The sequence below is a fragment of the Lissotriton vulgaris genome, chromosome 3_1 (assembly GCF_964263255.1).
Source record: "Lissotriton vulgaris chromosome 3_1, aLisVul1.2, whole genome shotgun sequence".
NCBI classification, from domain to species: Eukaryota; Metazoa; Chordata; class Amphibia; order Caudata; family Salamandridae; genus Lissotriton; species Lissotriton vulgaris.
The window spans coordinates 313571747-313589679 of NC_141689.1; the positions used below are offsets into that span (position 1 = coordinate 313571747).

The 17933-nt window shown below is 41.3% G+C and overlaps 1 pseudogene; it reads left to right on the forward strand.

The window, feature by feature from the left end:
- The window catches only part of LOC147726378 (reticulocalbin-1 pseudogene), a 71710-nt pseudogene that overhangs the window by 11808 nt on the left and 41969 nt on the right, over positions 1–17933 (forward strand).

A 17933-nucleotide genomic window follows, 5' to 3' on the forward strand; every position in this document is an offset into this window, starting at 1 on the left:
GGGTCGCAGCTTCGACTCCTGATCAGCGCCAGCAACACAGGCCAGCTCGACTTTTGGACGTCGGTGGAGGCTCCAATCTTTTTGTTTTTGGGGATTTTTTTTTACACTAATAGTAAATGACTATATATTATTCTCTATTAGTGTAATGAAAATGGAGTACATTAGCTGGAGAATTACCCACATTGACAACAGAGGTAAGTAAAAACTACTCTTAAATAAATGTAAGTTGTGTGCACGCGTGCAGGTGATAGTGTGTTTATGGGAAAGAGAGTGTGTGTATGTGTGATTGTGTGTGTATGTGTAAGCACGTGTGTGTGAGTGAACGTAAACGTTAAATGACGTGTGATGTCCAGATTCCCCTGGCCTTTTGGTGAATAGCCGTTCATGGTCCTCTGCAATGGTATGTGCAATGCATGGGGCAGGGGTTTAATCTTGTTGAGGAATTACTCTCATGTATTTTGAGGGTTTGGATCATAATATTAATATGAAATCAAGAAAAGTGTTTTCATTTTATTTGCAAGTATTTCATATGGGTGGGTCAGATTTCACTTCCCTGATAGGTGTCCCTATCTTCCCCTTAACATTTTCTGCTTCAGCACAATAACCTTCCCTCAGTGGCTGTGTGGCGGGCGGGGGTGGACCGGTGTGCTCACCATGAACAACCCTTTATACAGCCGGGGATTTCCTGCAGAAGCATGGGAAGATCTGGGGAAAAGGTGGCTACATAAAGGCTTGAGTCTGGATGGCTGATTTGCATGTACGTGAAAAGTGCTGATGTCTGTAACCTGGTTGTTTTGATTCTACTGTCATTTGCGTTTTACTATAAACTTGTTTCTGAAAAGAAATAATTTCCTCAGAGCATTTCAATAGCTGTGGAACAGGTTTATGATTTGTAGCTGATGGGAGCTGTGCAAGGTGCGTGGAACTGCAGGGTATGAAGTGCTCAGATAAACTAAACGTATCCTGCTATATTCAGCTGAGTGGTGTGTTACAAACAGTGGTCGAATTGGGGGGAAAAAAGTAGGGAAACTGTGGGCGGAGATCAGGGGGCGGGAATAACCTGAGGCTTGGTTCAGTGGGCGGAGTCTGAGGTGTGGCCAGAAAGAGCAAAATTATTCTAATTTTTTGTGTTTGTTTGGCATTTCACTGCCTAGTTGCAACTTATTATGTTATTTAATTCAAGCAATGGATACACATGTATTTAAGGTTGAATGAGTTATTGACATTAAAATACATTCACAAATTGGGATTCGTTTCCAATCACAGAATGTCCCAAATACGCTTAAAAGTGGAATCACAAGCCCTTTGTCTCTGAACTATGGAATTTCTGTCATCAGCATGTCTCCCTTTTTCCATAAGAGCAGTTCAAACATGAATGACAAACAATTATTCTACATGTTTACACAAAGCAATATGCATATATAGGTATATATCTATAGTACAAATAAATGCTTTTGTACAGAGGGATATATTGTATATTTCTGTTTGCTTATGGTGGTTATGTGAGGAAGAGTAAATTCTTGGGTAGTTTTCTGAAGCTAAGGTGGCTGTCCATGGATCTTATCTTCCACTTGAGAAAAACTCCATCACTCTCTAGGAAGAACATTAATCACCAGAGTTATGAGTAAATTTTTATTGTTGCTGAAAATTGCTGGAGGACAGGAAGGAGGCAGCATGTGATTTTAGAAAAATAATATACTTGCGAGCATGACGCCCCAGGCGAGTCAGTACCTCTAGGAATGGTGCACTTCTCCACCCATGGAAAACAATGTTGTTCAAAGAAAGACGAGAAAACAAAAGCAGCGCTTCACTTTCAAACTCAGTAAAGTGCTGCTAATGTGTTTGGGTGAATAAAATCAATCTGGCCATTTTGACTCCACTCTAATTTGTATTGTATTGTAATTGCATTTATATAGCATTTACTACCCCTGACGAGGCGTCAAAGAACTTTTTAGGTGAGTAGCAAGCTACTCCGGAACCAATAAAGGATTAGTGGTGAATTAGTATAGTGAAACATGAAAGTAATTTGAGTAGTGGATATATCAGTCAGTTTTTTGGATTAAGAAGGATAGTGTAAGGATAGAAAAGGGAGAAAGGTTTGCATTTATATAGCGCTTGCTACCCCTGATGGGGTGTTGAGGTACTTTTTCGGCAAGTAGCATGCTACTCCAGAACCAATAAAGCATTAGTGGTGAAGTAGCATAGTGAAAAATTAGATTCATTTGAGTGGTGGATATGTTAGTCTGTTATTTGGATTGAGAAGGATAGTGGAGGGATGGAAGAAGAAAGGATTTAGAAATCTTTTTTGTTTTGGAGCTTGGAATGAGTAAAAGGGAGGTGTAGTGGGAAGAGTCAGAGGGAAAGGTTTAGAAAGGCTTGTTTTGGGGGATCGGAACAGTGAAAGAGGTAAAAGATGATGCAAGGAGACGTAATGCTGCCGAATCCCCTCCGCGACTGATTGCCACACTCATCGGGAGTAGGAAGTGCTATATAAATGCATCTACAATTACAATTATGAAAAGGGCCTGACAGGCCCATTCCTCAGCCCTGTCTCCTATGTGGCAATCTAATCAATCCCCTAGATAGAGTGCGTAATGTGAGAGCAGGCAGGGACGCGGCCAAGCCTGATGGTCATGCAAGCCTTCCCTGATGTGAATGTGGCCCTTTTATTAGGTTGGATTAAATAGTTTGCGCTATAAATTACACTGTAATGCATAATTACATGATGCCCCTGGTTGAACTAAATACAATGTTGAAATGTGTCTGCATTTTATGTTGTTTTAAAATTATTTCTCTTTCAACAGCTGACAATAGTCCATGATAATTCGTTTTTTTTTTAAATACAGACTGTATAATCTTGTGTGCAAAACTTAGTTGCCCCTTTCTAAATAAGTGCCCTTATTTTAATTATCTTGCCTTTAGCTGAATTAGTTAGACAAAAGTCTTTTTAGAAACTGGAGTTTTTAAGTAGCAGTACATTGTAACAGAATTGTTTTTTTTTAAAATGCTAGCTTTCGTTAGTTAGAGCAATCAGGCCTGGGAACAAGCTTGCAAGGAATTTGTTTGTCGACCTTGGCAGACCAGCTGGTTTGTGAAGACGAGTTTTTTTTTCTTCCCCTGCAGGCTTCGACTGCAGCCTGTCCTATTATGATTGGCTATAATCCAATTTTGTTCCGCGGACGGCTTGTTTATGTAAGGGTGGGGTTAACTCGCTCTTCCTGGCTGTTGACGCAGGCAGCTTCATTGCCTGCTGATAAGGGATTCTTGCACACTCTTGGCCCTTGGCAGTAGGCCTGGGCGGGCTTCTCTGATCAGGGAAATGGAGGCTTGCAGTGCCCTGCTCCTGCTGTGAGATCATCATTTGGCAGTGATTCAAATTACTTCATACTGTAGCCTGGCTCCTGCTCTGAAGGGAGGGGCTGTCTCAGTGAGGATTAGGGTATGTTAGGCCCTGCTACATATCATTAAAACTTAGATTTTGAATGTTTTTAATTAATTAGGATATTTTCTTTTCAATAATAAAAGGCACCCGGGGTGCTTTTTAAATAAAAAATTTATTTTGCAAGATTAATGATACTTGTTTTCTTGTCCTAGGATTGCTGGGTTGTGGTGTTGGTGCGTGGGTCGCCCCCCCCCCCCCCCACTTCCTTTATTGTTTTAGTTTTTTACTTTCATGTTTTTATGTTAGTTTATTATTTTTGGAGGATGGAACCAGACCAGACCAGACCGGAAGGGTGGTGAATGGCCGCATTGGAGGAAGTGTCCGGATACCGAAGATGCTGGGTGGTGGCCTACACTGATGCCCTAAAGTGACATTGGACTTTTTTTTTTTTTTTTTTGAAGAACACAATTACAATTTTTTTAAAATTTGTGACAGACTCCATCATCATGAATTTCCCAAAAATGGATTTGGTTATATAATTCCTTGGCCTGCATTATTCCCATGTTTTTTTTTTCTTTGCAATCACTACGAGCAGGCCCCACTTTAAAAAAAAAAAAAAAAAAACACAAACATGTCACCTATTATAGTTTTCCTGTTTTCTTCAAAACAGTTTTTGCCAATGAAGGACTCTTTTTTTTTGAATGGTGGTGCACACATGTGTTCCACAGTGTGAAGAAACTAGGTGTTATATATTTACACCAGCTATCTTGTAGAAATGGGGTTGTTTTTTACTGTTATTACAATTTCACCTTAATTGATCAAAGGGTGGTTACCTTAGACTTTGGATTGTCCTGGGAGGTGCGTCTTTTAGTATGATTATGTATTAATGTTTGCACAGACCTTGAAAATAATTTGTCATGTCTACTTCTCAGATTTCACCAAAATGTTTCCTTAAATTGACAAATGTCAGTAGGCCTCATTTAGGCCCTTTGTTATTTTTTCATTAGAAGTTGAAACACATTTAGTTCTTAAGTTGTCCAAAGTAGGTAGGCCCCATTTAGGCCCCTTGCTGTTTTCATTCAACACATAAGTCCCTACATCACTAGATTTCACCAGTTATCACTAGAAGTTGAGGCACATTTAGTTTGAGGATGCTTTGGTTAGTTTCTGTTGTTATCAGATCCAATCTTAGATATGTTACAGCATTCAAGTCAAGGGTGCTTTGATTTGTTTTCAGTTGGTTGTTAGATTTGTATTCCCTACAATTGAGTTTCAGGTGGAATTTCCTTAAGTTGTCATTCTTTTTAGTAGTTTTCGATTTGTTGATAGATTGTGTTGATGTTTGTTTATATGGATGTTGTTGTTTATTGATGTTCGCAAGATAAGGATCTAAGGGTGGAATGTAATGGCAGAGTTTTTGGGCTCTATTTAGCAGTGATATAGACCTTAGTCTTGCTCACATCTAGTATAGGTATTCTTAGCCTGTGTTGGCCCTTTTAAGCCCTTTTTTCCAGACCTAGAAGAGGATAGCTGCTTAATATGATGATAGATCCTTTATTCTTGACTTTAACCTGTCTATTGCCAATTGGCTTTGACATATTAGACACATTGGTATGGTTTATGTAGGTATTCTGACAGAGCTAAGGGGCATTTCATCCCTTTCAGGCCTACAGGCCTAGAGCTAGAGGGACTCCATTTTGATGAAGCTGAGAGGCTTTTCAGGGTAAAGGCAATGTTTATAGTTAAGGCTGTTGTGTGCTAGAGGAAAATCCAGTTAGGACTGCTTCTTATCCGAGGAATGTGTTTTTCTCTTGGGCCCAGACGTAACATGCAGAGGCGCACTGCGGTTGCGTGGACGCCTGGGAGCTGGCACAGGAATTCGGTAGGAGACAGCCCTCTGTTGGAAATTTCCATGAGGGGAGAGGAATCCATATTAGCGAGCTACAGGAGAGGAGGAGTGTTCAGTTCAGTTTGGAGTTCAGTTCAGTGTGGTGCTCAGAACAGCTGGGAGCTCAGTTCAGCTTGGAGCTCAGAACAGCTTGGAGAGAGAGAGAGGATGTCTGCTGGAGCTGCAGAATAGAGTGCAGTTCTTGAATGGAGAAAGAAGGCAGACGATTGCTGAAGATGAGGAGAGAGAAAGCAGTGCAGAGAGCATCAAAGAAGGCTGTCAGCTGGAGCAACTGAACCAGAGGCGTGGTGATGTGGTGAAGGAGGGAGAGACAGAGAGAGCCCTAATCCCACCAGAGGCAGAGAGAGAGCCCTGATCCCACCAGAGGCAGAGAGAGAGAAATCTTCCTTCTAATAGGTGAGGTAGTCTGAATTAGTTACACTTACACTTACACTTTAATCTTGTTCTTATTCCCTAGGCTATTGTATGTCTAATCTTTTCTCTTTCAGCGGTGTGTTCTATCTATAGTCTTTGTCAGTTACAGATCTGTGTACTTTAATATTGTTCTAATAAAATAACCCCCAGTTTGTATTAAACTAAAATGCGCCTTGTATTCTTGTTCAATCCAGGTAAATGTATCTCCTAGGTGTTTATTAGGTACATGAATGGATGAGTAATCCCAATCAGGTAAGTGGTGATCACATAAATAGGGAGTGAGTGGACCTATGATGCCAAGAATAAGAGGTACATTATATTAATTGGCTAACTCCTAATATTGTAGTAGCAGACCCTTAGTGAAGAGACTTCCCAATATATATATATATAGGTGTTCATAGGAATGTGGTCGTCGTTGATATGCGGCGTTAGTGAGAGCGTGTATACCCACAGGATTGTGGCTTGAATAAGTGAGAGCGTCAGGGAGGAGACTGGCGTGGAGGTTTGCCGGATTGCGAACCGTTTGGAAAGGAGAGCATTGGGTTCTGCAGGCCCATGTGTAGACGCACCGGATTGTGTGTCATATCTGCCCTAGGGTAGATCAGTCTGGGTCTGAGTGGCCGCGAGACTAACTGATGTATGAGTGTGGTGTAGGGTATGGATATCCTTAGTAATCAGTGAGTATTCTTAGTATCCCTATAGATTTAGTGGTGTTTTTAATAATATGAGCTTGTATATTGCGAGTTCCCCATCCTCAGGTAGGTACCCAGGTGCCTGGATGGATAGTCCTGAGGAGGGATGTGATTACATTCTGGCTGGGTTGGAGGGGCCCCTAGGGGCTGATCCCATCTAATCAGAAAATCCGGCCATTACACCCTGGCATAGGATGACCAGGTGTCCCGGATTTGCTGGGACAGTCTCGGTTTTTCAACAGCTGTCCCCGTAGATTTCAGCAAATTTGGCTCATGTCCCGGTTTTTAGAGTGGGTCAACTGTAAACAGTGAGAATCACTTTTTTAGGGGTTCCAGAGCAGGGTTTGTTAGCATCTTTTATAAGTAAGTAATTTAATGAACAGGCATGATGCTGGTTTTAAAAATTACGTTATAAATGTCTTCTCAGTGCATCTTCTGTGCTGCTGAGGGCTGTCATTCTATGCCACTTCGCTATTGTAGAATTGTGGGCCTTCCTCTATTTTTGCAAAATCTCCCAGTTGTGGGTTCCTAAGATGCGGTAACCCTATTCTGGCAGCATCTTACACCCACCAGAAGACAATAGCTCCTCTTTGACTGGAAGTGCAAACAACGGTGGGGGCAGTGCAGGACTAAAAGGCACAACAGCTGCTCTGCACAGTCCAACATGCGTGTGCCTCAAAGATTTAGCATGCTTCGTAGCAGGGTATTCTAACCCTTTGAGGCAATATGTGCAGCCTGTGTTCGTGCACGTCATGTCCTCTCAATGTACACACCTCCTCCCTCATCCCCATAACAAGGTGTTACTTACAGATCGGTAGAGTTTTCCTTTGTTGTTCATAGCCAGGAACAGACTGCTCTGGACCCTCAGTACACTGACCACGCTCCTTTCCACAGGAGAGATTTCTAGCCCACTATGTTGTTTTTTTATTATTGTATAGGTTATTTCGTTATTTTCCACATTTTGAACCTTTATTTTTTTTTCTTCCCAAGGCTGCACTTTGGAATAGAAAAATGGCCCAAAAAGACGACATTTCCAGAGTGATTTTTTTTTTCATCCATTTCACGGAGAAATAACTAAAGGAAAGGAGATGAAAGAGGGAGTAATAACTGTTGTTTAAAGTCAATAAGTGAGGAGGAGCAAGACAGAAAGAGAGAGAGGCAGAGCAAAGGCGCAACTAGAGTAAAATTTTGGGGGGGGGGGCTAAGACAAAATTACGGGGGTGGATGAATCTTTAGGCAATCGGTAGAGTCCAGCTGCAGGGGCTCTTAGAAGGGGTAAAACAACAACAAAGCCCCATTAACATGCACAAGGTCTTTTAAAGACCTGTGAAGAGCTTGGGTGTGGCTGTGAGCGGGCCGGGGAAGTGTCTCATCCCGGGCTGCCACACACACACACTTTGAGGCCAATGGGTATTGTGCGCCTGAGACAGAGTAGAAAGTGTGTGGAGGGCAGCTGCTGGGGGGTGGGGGAGCTGCCAGAAGCAGAGCAGGAGACGTGGACACCATCCTTGTCTTCTCTGGGAAGGAAGGAAGAAACAGAGTCATTTTCCTTCTCCGCCTGTCCCGCCTCCCCGAACGGCCCGAACTCCAAAAAGTAGGGGAACGGAATCTGTTAAATAAGAGAAGTAGGGGCATGCCGTGCCCTGCCGTTCCCACCCACTTCTCTCACTGGTTACAAACAATGCACTACTGAAATACTGCAGACTTACCATCGGAATGTCACTTTTTGTGACATTCTGTGGTGCAGAAGCCTGCGTGATATTCATCAGGCAGCACTAAGCCACTTGTTTTGGCTTAATGCTGCCTGATAAATATCAGTCCCTTTAACACAGTTCTCTGCGTTAAAGGGGGGTGCAATGGGTGTTGCTGGGGGCGTTCCTAGCAACATCCAAGGCCTTTTGACACTGCCCCAGATTTATGAGAAATCGTAAATCTGAGGCAGTGCCAAAAGCTTACACCTCCCCAGGGAAGGTGTAAGGGAGGCGCAACAGGGAGAAATATCTTTATTTCTCCTTGTATTTCCTTTTTCTATGTGTGCTGCAGAAGCACACATAGAAAGAGGAAAAACCTCTTGTGATTATTTTTGTACCGAAAGGTTTACCTTCGTGTACAAAAATAATCATCTCCGCAAGGCCGGTACCCTTGCACCATTGTGCAAAGGTGCCTACTCTGGCGCAGGCAGCCCATTGTGCGCAATCGCAGAGGAAAAGGACAGAAATGCACCGTATTTTATAGACACTTGCAAAAACAACAATTGATGGACAGAATGCAGAACAATGTCATAGATTAACCCCAGTACAGAGATCTGGGCCTAAATCCATTGTTTTTTTGCACTCCATACCACCCCAGTTCAGACATGGCCATATGCAAATCAGCCTTGGCCCTGTGCCTCATGGGAACAGACCAGCCCGAACTGCCAAGCCATGTCTTTCCTGGACGGGAATCAAGCATCCTAGGACCGGTTTCTGGCTATCCGCCGTCTTCAGCCAGAATAGCTTGACTCCAGTGGTGTGGAGAGCATGGGACTCACGTCTGACCATACCCATCCCACTCGGGGTGACAAATGCAAAAACAACAATTGATGGACAGAATGCATAACAATGTCATACATTCAGCCCAGTACAGAGATCTGGGCCTGAATCCATCGTTTCTTTGCACTCCACACCATCCCTATGTGAGGTACATGGCCTTTGACCGCATGTTATGTGTGTATATGTGTGCCACTCAGACATTGACCTCAATCATACTTTGCCTAAATGCAGATAAAATAGCTCTGTCAAGGCCTAAGTTGCAGTTGCACACCGGGGTTGTTGCATGTGCATGAGAGAATAATAAGAAACTTGTGGCAGCGTAATGTGGACCATTTTCCATGTTTAATGTAAGTCTGGTATGGTGGGTGAACCTTTAAAGTACAGATAACCCATTTACAGAATTCTCTGTTAGAGGAGACAACATTCAAAGTTTCATAAGGATCTGGTCACTTGGCTTTTTACCTCTTCAGAGGTTCAAAAATTAAGTTTTTATTAGATTTAACTTCTTTTTGCCAAAAAATCAACTGCCTGGTAAATTGTGTGTTGTAGATATTCTTACAAATGTGAGGAAAGAAACACCTTCACTCTGCTTCTATAATGCATATTAAAGAGTATAGTTTCTGTATATTGCGTAGAAATATTTTCATACATTTGATATCATTTTCAAGCCAGAATATCTTTTAGATAAACTTTTATATTTGATCATCGGAATGTCTATAATTGCAATGTTGTGTTTATAAATAATTGTATTGCTTGAATGCATTTAGAAACTTACGGATTTGTCAAAATTAAAACTAGAACAAAGAGGACTTTTTTTGCTAGAAAACAATCTATGGACTGTACACTTACATCTATATGTTTTTGAATACTATACACAATATCTTTAATATTAATTGTTCATCAACTCCATAAAAGTAGATGTACTCCACGGATTTTTGGCCCACTGCACATCAAAATAAAGGATAACACATTTTTGAATAGGAAAAGCTCTTTATTATTTTCTTTTGCTAGTATAGATGATTAGACATAAAGTGCCATATAGGGAACTGTCTCTTCTGTCGAGTACTGATTTGTTTGCAAAGATGGTGGTGACAGAGCATTCTTATATTTTCTTTTCTCTATTGTGGCATATAATGCAACGGAAATATTTTAGTTTTCTCTGACCTAAATGCACTGGGCCCTACTATAATTAGAGTGAACTCTCATGCAGGTAGATATCTCTAAATTCCTGGTCCATAATCCAAAGACATACAGCCTGATTCATCAGGGTACCGTTTTGCGAGTCTCTAATAGAGAATCATAAGGAATCGCTATTAGAGACTCGCAAAACGGTGCTCATGTAGGTATCGCAAAATAAAATGCGATTCGTACAAATTCCTTATTTGCGATTAGCAAATTGCTAATCGCAAATAAGGAAAAAAACCCCATTCATTCCTATGGGCCAAAAGGCCCATAAGAATGAATGAGGAGTATTCCTTATTTACGATTAGCAATTTGCTAATCGCAAATAAGATAGCGATTTGAAGGGTGCCAGGGGTGTCCAAAGGACACCCTGTAGCAACCCTTAAATGCACATTCAAACAGGTGTTGCGCACACACATGTCCAAAGGACATGTGTGTGTGTGTAACATGCAAAAGAAAAAAATGCACTAAAGTGCTTTTTACTCTTTTTTCGCAATTTACCACCAAGTCAGACTTGGTGGTAAATTGCGACCAAATAATACGATTTCGCATTTTCTAATTGGTCTCTATTAGAGATTCCTTAAATCCAATTCCTCGCAAATATGCGATTTCGGTAATAGCGATTTCTGCATTTGGGATGATGAATCCCAAATGCAAAAATTGCACTCGCAAAGGGCCAGATTCTTGATGAATCAGGCTGAGAAATCCTTCTTTGATTAATCTTTTTATGACGATAGGAAAGGTGATTCTAGAAGTTCCAAAACTTCACCATAATTTTCCAGTTTACAATCAAATCCCACTCAATGCACAGTTTCAATGAGGAAACAGAGACACAAATGAAAGTCTCAATCGGATTTAGAGTTTGAAAGGTTTTTGTTTTAAAGAATCCAAATTCATCAGTATAGGCAGTCTCTTCATTATTTCAGCTAGAAATATAACAGTTTTCATAATAGCACTAAGCGTTTGTGAAGAAATAGCATAAGATAGTTGTATGGTTCTAAACTAACAGTAATAACCTACTCAGAACCAGGGAAAGGAACTTTAAGAGTCTCTAGGGGCATTTTCCAGAAATCTAAGAAAAAGGAAAATTCTAGTTCAAGTTTGGCAAGAGAGTTTTTCTCATTCCATCGTCTACCGACTGTAGCATCAAGCAATAAATCCAAAGGAAAACAATTCAACATCCTCTTAATTCAGTCAGCATAGGAATTAAGTGGAGAGTGCTGTGCACCCCATAGTAAAGTAAATAAGTGCATGCAAGTGCGCCCAAAGAAAAATAATTTGAGTGTGCTACCCCTCTTCTGGGGTTTCTTTTTTTTATAAGTTCATAATGAAATGTCCATGTCATGCAGTGTCACACCACCATAGAAAGGCCATTACCAGTCCAGGATGCACATAGGTAAACTAAGGAATAGAAGAATCAGCAAGGTGTCCCATGTTTGCCATCAAAATGGAAAGATTCACAAATGCTTATCGGCAGTTAAAAACATGGCTTTTCTCACAGATATAGGTGCCTTGTTGGTCTCCCCGTTGGCTCTTGCTGGTTACAGCGCTTTGATACCTATGGTTTAATGCACTTTACAAATTTACATTTACATTTAAAGAGAAATATAATAGAAACATACATCATCATAAGTAACTCAGTTCATGCTTCTTCCTTTCCCTTGGGAATGAATTTATGCAGAGAACACAGAATGCATAATTTGCAATATGAAAATGCAACATTATTCATAGTCACTGAGCCATTGTTAAGAATTTTGATTAAAGGTTAACACTAGACATGTCCTAACACGAAGCCTTTAACTTGACTTCACATTCACTCCAACTAATGCATATGCGAACATTACTAAATTATATAAATTGATAATATTTCTCATAAATCTGTATTAATATTCATGCGCTAACATCATAACACATTAAGTATGCTTAGTTATGCTTGATTACTGGAAATTTCACAAATTCTATATAAATAAAAGTTATTCTACTTCAAAGTTATAACATTAATTTTGGCATTTTCATAAACTATATCACTTCAAATATCATTCTCTAAAATCTCAATCTTCTAACTCGTTACTTAGTAGTAACCCACCAACATTTCTACTCCATGTTATTTCCTCATAGCACTCTTAAATTACACTGTATGTATAATTTGCATGAATGCGTATCTCTTATGTTTTAAAACATTCCTTACGGTGCTTCTCCTACTCTAAATTTCCCCTTTTCAAGATATTTTTTATCTAAATTGTGCAACGAGTAATTTCAGAATTTGTGTTTTTGCTTTGCTCATACATGTATCTGGTTTTACAATTCACGCTCTATCAGTAGATGCATCACAGAGAGTTGTTTTTTAATAGAGAAATTCAGACTGACTGACCTAAAATAAGGAAAATAAGAGGGAAAAATGAGAAAATGCATGCAACCTTGTGAGATAATGAGCTTGACGATTGTGTTAGGGGTCCTTTTTATACTGCACATTAAATTTACAAGAGACAAGAGATGTGCGCAAAAACAATCACCACTTTAAAGGTAGTTGCCATGGAAATAAGCTGAAGAAATAATAAGATTGTATATTTCATAAAGAGATTCATAGCATATGCTGAAATGGCTCAATATGATGTCATTGTATACCATGATATGTGCAGGCCAGACAACAGCAATATTAATAAACTCAGTGTTAAGGTATGCCATAACCTATGCTCGCGTATCAATGTCAATATCCATAAAGGAAATGTCAATGTATGCCATAATCTATGCCCGCACAATGTTGTTACCGGTAGAAACAATGTCAATGCATGCCATTATCGAGGCACACATACCTTTGTGAATATCAGTAAAGACAATGTTAATTTAGGTTATGACAAATAAGCGCAATGTTGCTAATGTCCGTAAAAAAGATATCAATCACTGCCACATTATTTTAAGAAGTTCTAATGAACTCATATCATTGTTGTTATATTCACCCAAGGTGACCTCCCAATCAATGTGTAGGTGGGGTCTCATTAGCACAAAGACAAATGCGCACCCAGGGAAAACCCTAATCGATCCCACAGATAAAAGGTTGCACCACAAACAGGTCAGAGGAAATTGGCCTCAATAAAACACTTTTGGCAAAAGGCATACATTCCCCAAAAATACCACAAAGCTAGATGCCACATTTAGATTAAAATACTCAACCCAGCAGGATACGACATGCACACCACACATAGTGCCAGACATCCGTACACATACACACTGTGCCACACTAGCTCTCCCATAGCTTAAGTGCCATCTGTGTCCTTATTAGATGCCCATACTTGTTAATTTATTGCTAAGATGCTTTTTCAATTATGCAGAATTGTTTTATTGTGGCTCATGAGATGTATATATTGCCAGCTGAAACGTACAACTAGAGACTTTCTTCAGACGCACTCTCCGGACTGCTGCATTTAATTAAACCAATACATACAGCAATGTGTTCCTAATGACCAAAGGTACGATATTAATATACGTATTAATAATCAACCAACTTGATACTTGTGAGAGAGAAAAAAAGAACACACTTGAAATTTAAAAAAAGGTCATATGGGCCTACTTTGCTTTGGCTATTTTCTACATAGGCTATTTTGAACTACTTGAGCCAGTGTTCCATTTTTGAAAAAGTATAGTATTTTTCTCAGACAAATCTCTTTTCTTTCTATATCACTTCACACAGAATAACTTCTATGAACACTTCTCTATGCACCACTCTGGAGCAACTACAAATAAATTCTAATGTATATGTTTATTATTGAACCGTACTTAATTTAAGCCTGTGGTTTCCTGGTGCTCAGCACCGTCACTTAATCATTAACACTTGCGCTTTTCATGAGCACCAGTTAAGGACACATTGATACATGGTAGGCACTGGGAGATTAAGTGATTTTCCCAGAATCACAGGATGTTGAGCCAATGCCAAGACTCCTACCTGGTTCCCCAGCTCTGAAGTAAGCAGCTCTGGCGATTACACCACATTGTCTCCCCACTTTCATGGTTAGTAGTTTGTTCTGTCTTCGGCCGTGTGAACAGGAGACCTGGGCGGGTGCAGGCTGCCTCCTAACTAGAGCCCCATTTATTTTTATTTTTTTACAAATTACCTACTGGTGCAGATGTGTTTTGTTAGTTTGGAAATATAAGTAACAATGTATTGGCAATTGAGAGCCTGAGAAGAAGGCCTTGACAAAGAACACTGAGAGCTTTAACTGACAGTCTCTATTCAGTAATGCTCCGAGGAGTAGCAGGTAGCCAAGAACGATATTGTTCTCATGTTTGGAAGAGAAGAATCGCAAATTCTGCAGCTTATAACATAAGAATGGAAAAGATAATGGAGCTCTGATGATGTGAACAGAGGTGTGTTACTCAAAAGTGTTGTGTGAAAATAACTGGGGTTGTCACAGGTCATTGTTGGCTACTATCCCTTCGGACTTTTGAGAGGTACAGGCCTCTATGCTTTTCCCTTGAATTCTTTGCTGAGTGTGGCTTAGGCTAACACTTATTTCCCTGTCCCTTGAATACTTTTGACTGAGCTTCTGAAATGCACTTTCCTATATTTTTCTCTTTTTCTGCATTTCCACAACCTTTTGAGATTCCTTTAGTTGTAATCACCTAATTCGTTTAGACTCTTAGGGGCACATTAGGATGGCCATCCTGTCATAACAAAGGACTGCCCGCCATAAATGCGGGAGTCCCATATGTGCCATTAGGATGCGCACAGTGGTGGGCGCATCCTGCATCCCTAACATTGTGGCGGGCGTTGCTCTCAGCACCGCCCACCACAATGTCCGGGAGGCATGAAGTGCACTTCTATGCACAACATGGCAGGCACAGCGCGGTGCCTGCCATGTTGTGCATGGAACTGCAGGGGGTACCATAGGTACCCCCCATGTGCAACCCCCACCCTCCTGGAGTCCCTGGGGGCCCCAATGGGCCCCCAAGCAGACTCTGCATGCCTTTCCGCCACAGAAAGGCATCTGTAATGACACATTATAATATGGCTGGCGGTTTCTATTAGACACTGCCACCATATAGAACCATATAGAACCCTTTTCCGACATGTCGACCGGGCGGAAAAGTGGCAGACGGTCTTTCAGTCCACTGCGGACTCCCCAGCTATAATAATATGATGGGGGGTCTTTTGTACAGGTATGGCGGGCGGAATGCCCCTGCCGGGCCGGCGGGGGCAATCCGCCCGCCTTCCTAATGGGGCCCAAAGTTAGATGATTTAAGACTTTACTCATGTCCAGGAGAGAGCATCACAGACTCTTCTCTGAGCAACACATTTTCTTATTAATCCTATGTCTTGCTGTAATTGACCTACTTGTCGGCCCTATGCTGATGTGCCTGAACTTCTTTAGGAAGTTGGGCCATCCTCTTGTTATCTTGTATCTTTACAGCATTTTTTTGAGATGTGAATACCTGAATCTGACTGCTAACCTATATTAACATGTCTTCACTTTATTTACTGATTCCTCATCTTCATTGTGTAGCCAAATGGGTTACACTGTTAATTAGAATTTTGATTGATACTAACTCCCTTCATCTCTCAGTAGACATATAAAATACACACCAGAAAATAAATGGTAAGAGGCTGGCTCAGCACTGCATCAGTTATTGTTTCGGCCAATATTTACACCAATAGAGTCTTTTCCTTGTCCGGCGTCAATAGGGATTGAATCATTTGTTAAAAGTACTAGTGTAGGATGAAAAATGTAATACTTTGAAGATGCTTGTGCTGATAGTGTGCCTCTCTGGCCAAAACATTGACCCCAATTGTTTGTTTGCATGTACACCCTCCACAATGGAGGGATGTCAGTTCAATACAGTAATGGTTTTGAGACATTTTTTTTACCATGGTTGGAACAGTTGGTTGAAGGGAAGTTAAGAAGAAACTGTGGGGCATATTAGCAAGAACCTCGTTAAAATTATCGCTGTTTTAGCGGCAGGAAACTGCCGCTAAAGCGGCAATAATGGGCTTGCTAATATGTGTTATAGAATTCCAATAGAAGCCCAGGTTACATGTCCTGCACATGGAAACTGCTGCTAAAACAGCGATATTTTTAACCAGGCTCTTGCTAATATGCCCCTGTGTTTTTAATGGGTCATGTTTGGGGTGATGTTCCATTATCCAGATTGTGTAACAGCCAGAAACTGGGCTACGATTTTGCAGTCTTTGTGAGAGAAAATTTTCAGATGGCAAGGAATATTCTCTGTGTAAAAGAGGTATACGTTTTGAGTGGTTGAGAGATGAGGCAAGTGGTAACATACAAACATTGAAAAGACTAAGGAGGTGATTAGGATGGTGGGCGGACTTTGCCCGCCCGCCATCCTCGCGGGGATTGGGACCGCCCGCCATAAGGGCGGGGGTCCCGTGGTAGGGATTAGGATGTGCCCCCACAGTGGTGGGCGCATTCCTCATTTTTAACATTGTGGCGGGCGGTGCTGTCTACACTGCCCGCCACAATGCAAAAAATGCATGTATGCATTTGCATATACGAAGCGGCAGGCACCGCGCGGGGCCTGCTGCTTCGTATATGCAAATGCTGGGGGTACCACAGATACCCCCGTGTGCACCCCCCACCTTTCCTTCACTCTGGGGGCCAGCAGGGGGCTCCCAGAGTGAAGACTGCATCCCTTTCCGTGGCGGCATCGCCGCCACGGAAAGGCATCTAACTAAGCCCATTGTAATATGGCTGGCGGTGTCTAATAGACACCGCCACCATATCAATCCTTCTCCGCACCGGTCGCAATGCAACCGTGGTGGAAAAGTGGCGGACGGTCTTTCCGTCCGCCGCGGTCCCCCCGACATACTAATATGGCAGGGGGAATATAGGTGCCGATGGGGGGCGGATTGCCCCCGCCAGGCCGGCGGTGGCTACCGACAGCCTGGCGGGGGCAATCCGCCAGGCTGTCGGTAGTGGGCCCCTTAGAGTTTACCGATTGAATGTGCTGACATCGAATTCTATTGTACAGCTAGAAGTAGCTGAGGACTACACCACTTATACCCTAAATATCAGTAAGAGATTCCAAGATAGTAGACTGATATACTGCATCAAATGCTGCTAAAAGATCCAAGAGGATTAAAATGCACAGGGCAGCTTTTATTTATAATACACAGAGCATCATCAAGGGTTTTTAGAGCTGCAGTTTCTCGCTTACATTCTGACCTGAAGCTAGAATGAAGGTGAACTAGGACTTGGAGGTCAATTGTCATTGATGTTCATCAGTTTTTTTCCCTAGGGTGTAACGAAAGAGGTGATTTTGTTGAGAATTGTTGAAGATGTAGGGATGTGAAAGAATGGTGGTTTTCAACATTTCCATATTTGGGGTTTCTAGGATTTTTTAAATGTATATCCCAATTGTCCCAGAGGAATATCTTGGGAATCTAAATATGAAAAAATTATGTTTGAGATCGTTATCATGACAATTAAATAGAATAAGGACATGGATTTTTAGAGTGAAAGATTCAATAATGTAGGAGTCTTGTGGACATAGTTGGTGGATATTAGTAGTACTCAACGAGATGTGGGGGAATGAGATACATATAATAGGCCTTTTTGTTCATCCCATAGGTATTTCTGGGTAATCCGTAATATGAAAAACATTTCATTAGAAAGTTATTAGAAGATTGAATTGAAAAGACCATGAGAGGTAATGGAATTTTGGTGTTGATTTTGATCATATTAAGTAGAAGGACCTATCGAGTAAATCGTCATGAGCGTCAATACAAGAACGGGAAGGGAAAGTGATATGCAGCCAAGCCTAACTCCAGGCGGGTCAGACAATATACTTAACATATCATTTACGGGTGTGAG